Source organism: Sceloporus occidentalis, unplaced genomic scaffold (genome assembly GCF_023333645.1).
Source record: "Sceloporus occidentalis isolate IW3139 unplaced genomic scaffold, rSceOcc1.0.p SCAF_446, whole genome shotgun sequence".
Classification (NCBI taxonomy): domain Eukaryota; kingdom Metazoa; phylum Chordata; class Lepidosauria; order Squamata; family Phrynosomatidae; genus Sceloporus; species Sceloporus occidentalis.
In genome coordinates, this window is record NW_028317426.1 from 64998 (window position 1) to 70997 (window position 6000).

A 6000-nucleotide genomic window follows, 5' to 3' on the forward strand; every position below is an offset into this window, starting at 1 on the left:
AGGCCAAGTGCAGGCAGGTAGATATAGGTACTGACTAGATAAGGTGAAGGAGTCTCCAGACGAACCCCACAGGTAGAATGGGACCGAGGGTAGTAGAACAAGCCAGAGGGTCGAGACACGGAGCGGGTAGTCAGACAAGCCAAACTGGTACATGGAGCTGGTAGTCAGACAAGCCAAACTGGTACACGAATCACCGGGCAGAGGTACAGAATCAAAATCCAAAGAGTAGTCAGACAGGCAAAGGGTCAATAATAACGAAGATCAGGAGCATAGCAACAAACGAAGTAAAGGACCACAACAGGGTGCAGGAGAAACAGATTTCCGGCTTTTTAAAGCCGGTGCCAATCAGAAACCCCGCCTCCAAGGTGACGTCACGACTGAGCCCTCAGCTGTCTATCACCACCCCGATACAAGCCACGCGGCATAGCCGCGCCCCCAGAGTTCCTGCAGTCGCCGCCAGAAGAGGAGGTAAGTATGCCGGCCGGGGAATCCTCAGACTCAACCCCTTGAGTCCCGTGCCGGCGCAGATTCTTTGCCTGCCGGCAACAAGCTTCCGGCTACTGCGGACGGCAGTCCGTCCTCCAGTACCGGGAACCGAGGGATCGCGAACCCGGCATCCGCGAGCGGCGATCCGCCCGCCGGTGCCAGAGTATCGGGCACCCGACATCTGTGAGTGGCAGTCCGCCCGCCAACGCCGGGAGCTGGATCCGTGACAGTTTGTAGCATCCTTATGGACCTTTGGCATGTGGTAAAACACAGGCTGGCTTGGGTGTAGAATCATTAAAAATTTTAATTCTTTATCAGTTAAAATGACCTTTTTTTTAAAAATCATGACATTTTGTCTATTTCTAAAATTGGGTCTACACCCAGTGCATGGGCTATATAAAGCAGCCAGTCAACATTTCGTCCTCAAACTTGATGTGTTGGAAGCAAGAAAAATGGGCAGACATAAGGCTCTAAGCGACTTTGACAAGGGCCAAACTGCGATGGCTAGACAACTGGGTCAGCATCTCCAAAGCTACAGCTCTTCTGGCGTGTTCCCTGTCTGCAGTGGTCAGTAGTTATCAAAAGTGGTCCAAGGAAGGAAAAAGCAGTGAACCAGCGATAGGGTCATGGGTGGCCAAGGCTTATTGATGCACGTGGAGGGGGCGAAGACTGGCTTGTTTGGCCAAATTCAACAGACGAGCTATTGTTGCTCAATTTACTGAAATGGTTAATGCTGGTTCCGATAGAGAGGTGTCAAACACAGTGCAGCAGAATTTCTTGCGTATGGGGCTGTATAGCCCCACACGATTTAGAGTGCCCATGCTGACCCCTGTCTACTGTTGAAAGCGCTTACAATGGGCATGTGAGCATCAGAGCTGGATCACAGAGCTATGGAAGGAGGTGGCCTGTTCTGATGAATCAGGTTTTATTTTACATTACGTGGATAGCTGGGTATGTGTGTGTCACTTATGTGGAGAACACATGGCACGAGGATGCATTCATGGAGGCCCCTCCTTGCAACTTACAGGACTTACAGAAGCAATCAATCAGATTCCAAACTCTCCACCATGGCCAAGACCAAAGAGCTGTCCAAGGATGTCAGGGACAAGATTGTAGATCTACACAAGGCTGGAATGAGCTACAAGACCATCGCCAAGCAGGTTGGTGAGAAGGTGACAACAGTGCGATTATTGGCAAATGGAAGAAACACAAAATAACTGTTAATCTACCTCGGTCTGTGACTCCATGCAAGATCTCACCTCGTGGAGTTTCAACGAGATCTTGCCTATGATCTGAAGGCAGCTGGGACCATAGTCACCAAGAAAACAATTGGTAGCACACTATGCTGTGAAGGACTGCAATCCTGCAGCACCCGTTAGGTCCCCCTGCTTAAGAAAGCACATATACAGGCCTGTGTGAAGTTTGCCATCTGAATGATTTAGAGGAGGACTGCGTGAAAGTGTTGTGGTCAGATGAGACCAAAATTGAGCTATTTGGCATCAATTCAACTTGCCGTGTTTGGCGGAAGAGGAATTCTGCCTATGACCCCAAGAACACCATCCCCACCGTCAAACATGCAGGTGGAAACATTATGCTTTGGGACTGTTTTTCTGCTAAGGGGACAGGAAAACTTCACCGCATCAAAGGGACGATGGGTGGGGCCATGTACTGTCAAATCTTGGATGAGAACCTCCTCACCCCAGCACATTAAGGTCCTGGAGTGGCCCAGCCAGTCTCCAGACCTTAATTCCAAAGAAAATCTGCAGAGGGAGCTGAAGGTTCGAGTTACCAAACGCCAGCCTTGAAACCTTAATGACTTGGAGAGGATCTGCAAAGAGGAATGGGACGAAATCTCTCCTGAGATGTATGCAAACCTGGTAGCCAACTACAAGAAACATCTGACCTCTGTGATTGCCAACAAGGGTTTTGCAAAGGCGTCAAATACTATTTCACTGTGTAAACTGTAAATCAATTTATAATTTATTTGAAACGCATTATTCTGGATTTTCTTGTTAATCTGTCTCTCACTGTTCAAATAAACCTACCATTAAAATTATATTATTATTAATATTATCTTTTATTTATATAGCGCCAACAATTTACGCAGCGCTTAATACAATACATAAGTTCAAGGGGTATGACAAGATGAGAATTGACAGACTAAGACAAACCAATACATTAGGTGGAGAGAGCCCTGCTCGCAAGCTTACAATCTTGAGGGAATGGGGTGACAAACATAAGGCACAGAGAAAGGGTGAGAGGTAGTGCGGGGGGCATCAGTAACGGGTGAGAGGTAGTGTGGGGGGGGTATAAGGCACAGAGAAAGGGTGAGAGGTAGTGTGGTGGTTGTCTCAATGACAAGGAAGTTCTATCAGCTAAGGTGGAATGCTTCTCTGAAGAAGTGGGTTTTGGGATTTTTGTTGACTGTTGGGAGGGAGGGTGAAAGCTGAAAGTTCAGTAGAAGTAGATTCCAGAGATATGGGGCAGCTCGAGTGAAATCTTGTAGACGGGAAAAGGAAGAGGTGATAAGTGAGGAGGAGAGCCTTTGTTACGGAACAGTTAAGGACTGGAGGGAGTTTATGGTTGGAGATGATAGGAATAAAATTGGTTAGGTTGACTATGTTGGTTAAGTTTGGTGGTTGCGAGTGATAGGAATAGGGAGGAATATGTGGGGGACAGAAGTAGCAGAGCAAACACAGGCAGGTTTCACATATAAAGGTTAGTGTAGAGGTACTGAGGTAGCTGTGATGGCAGAGAGGTGGAGAGGGATGGTATTTGGAATGGTTTAATGGGGAGAAGTGGGTACTAAAGGGATCCAAAGAGTTGGTGCCCTCTACTGGCATGTTTAAATAGATCTGGTAATTAACTGTTTATATATTAGGACAACACTGGACTGATCATGTCTTTGTCAGTGGGCAAATGTACAAAATCAGCAGGGGATCAAATATTTTTTTCCTTCACTGTACATGCTGAAACCTGGCTAGCTGCACCCCTTGTGTATTGATGCTGACAGCACAGATAAATTGCTGCCCTGTAGGAAAGGGTGTGCACATCACAGCCTCTCCCTGTGCCATGCTTCCCCCACTTACAGATCCATGCTACTCCAGACACACAATTAATATACTCATTCATATACTTTTTCACAGATGCTCATTCATTACCTCAAGCATGCATATTCGTTCATACACCCACCCCCTTACCTGAACTGGAGATTTTTCGTTGCAGCTCGCAGACTTCCGCATGGGCCGCTGCGTCCCCCTGCATTGCTCACACTGTGCAAACTACTTTTCTCTACTGCCCAGGGGAGCAGGAACGGAGCAGTCATATGACGTGACATAAATTCACGTGACTCCGCTGGGTTCTTGCTTCCCCTCGTGCAGAACAAGAGACGTTGCTCGCGCACACACATGCGTTCATCCACTCCATGTTAATTGCATGCTGCACATAAGCAGCAGGGCCCCTGCAGACGATTATTGTAGGCCGTTAATTTTGTTTTATTTCAGCATTTTGCCAATGAGGCCATTTTTGACTAATATGTTTTTGCCACCGATATTTCGGTGCATCCCTACTGTTGGCAATGGATGTGGCTGAAACACCTAAATTCTAAATATTGTGTGTGTGTGTGTGTGTGTGTGTATACTGCCTTCCGTTCTTTTGCGATGTCTAGTGTTGCTGCATCCTTGATTTGTTTTTCTCTCTGCAACGTGTTAATCTGTTCTTAGCAACGTGTTTAACGACTAGCTTGAAAGATTGAATTGTCTTACATTGTAGATGAGGTTCGAAATGGACCATATAGACAGCTTTTCCACCCAGAGCAGCTCATCACTGGGAAGGAGGATGCTGCGAATAACTATGCTCGTGGACACTACACTGTTGGGAAGGAAATCATTGACCTTGTACTGGAAAGAGTGAGAAAACTGGTAAGAACTAAGTGCATCAGAGAGGCACCTCCAGGTTGGAATGCAATGGTGAACAAAAAAACACCTTTTGCTTAGTGGTTCATAGAATTTGAGTATTTAAATCTATTGTGAATCTTTTTTAGTACACATTTTTCAGCTGAATACTAATATGGCATTATTTTGTGTTTGTTTTTGTTTACTGTCTCTATCTTCCAGGCAGACCAGTGTACAGGTTTGCAGGGCTTCCTTATATTTCACAGTTTTGGTGGAGGGACAGGATCAGGATTTACCTCATTACTTATGGAGAGACTATCTGTTGATTATGGGAAAAAATCTAAATTAGAATTTGCCATTTACCCTGCTCCACAGGTCTCCACTGCTGTAGTCGAACCATACAATTCCATTCTGACTACACACACCACACTAGAACACTCTGACTGTGCCTTCATGGTAGATAATGAGGCAATTTATGACATTTGTAGACGTAATCTAGATATTGAGCGCCCAACATATACTAATCTAAATCGCCTTATTGGGCAGATAGTCTCTTCTATTACAGCTTCACTGCGCTTTGATGGAGCACTTAATGTGGACCTGACAGAGTTCCAGACCAACTTAGTGCCATATCCCCGTATACATTTCCCATTAGTTACTTACTCCCCAATAATTTCTGCTGAAAAGGCGTATCATGAGCAGCTCTCTGTATCTGAGATCACAAATGCCTGCTTTGAACCTTCCAACCAAATGGTTAAATGTGACCCTCGACATGGAAAATATATGGCATGCTGCATCGTGGAGATATAGTACCAAAGGATGTCAATGCTGCCATTGCCACCATTAAAACAAAACGCACTATACAATTTGTGGATTGGTGTCCTACTGGCTTTAAGGTAAGTGTTTGTGTTTTGTTCTCTAAGTTATGTGTTGATTGATGAGTAATGAGTTGGTGAAAAGTTATACAAATTTGTTGCCAAAATTAGCTGTTTTTTTCTCTTTCTATTTTGTAAGGTGGGCATAAATTATCAGCCTCCAACTGTGGTGCCAGGTGGTGATCTTGCAAAAGTACAGCGTGCAGTCTGTATGCTCAGCAACTCAACAGCAATTGCTGAGGCTTGGGCACGTCTGGATCACAAGTTTGACTTGATGTATGCAAAACGAGCTTTTGTGCACTGGTATGTCGGTGAAGGTATGGAGGAGGGAGAGTTTTCTGAGGCTCGTGAAGATCTGGCAGCTTTGGAGAAGGATTATGAGGAAGTTGGTACAGATTCTGTAGAGGAAGAAGATGAAGGAGAAGAATAGTGAATTTCTGCACATCTTAGAAGTGTTAACACTTTTAATAAACATAGCTACTTTTAATAAACATTTTTTATTCATGCTGTGGTTGTGCTTTCTGGCAGTATGTGCAGGGATTCCACACAAACTGCAACATGTAGAAATCACATAGCAATACCAGGTATTGGTGACATATCACAGTGTTCCAAGTGGAATACAATGGGTTTTCTTTTTCAAGAATATATAGTGTGTGTGAAAAATTGAGAAAAAAGGACTTTCACTTGAAAAATATTTCACTCATCTATAAAAACTAATGAATAAAAACTGCTAAATAAGATTCTAC

General features: G+C 44.8%; 1 pseudogene; it reads left to right on the forward strand.

Annotated features, from left to right (window-relative positions):
- Positions 1 to 5684, forward strand: part of LOC149271928 (tubulin alpha-1C chain-like) — a 29395-nt pseudogene extending 23711 nt beyond the window's left edge.
- Positions 5685 to 6000: the final 316 nt, after the last annotated feature.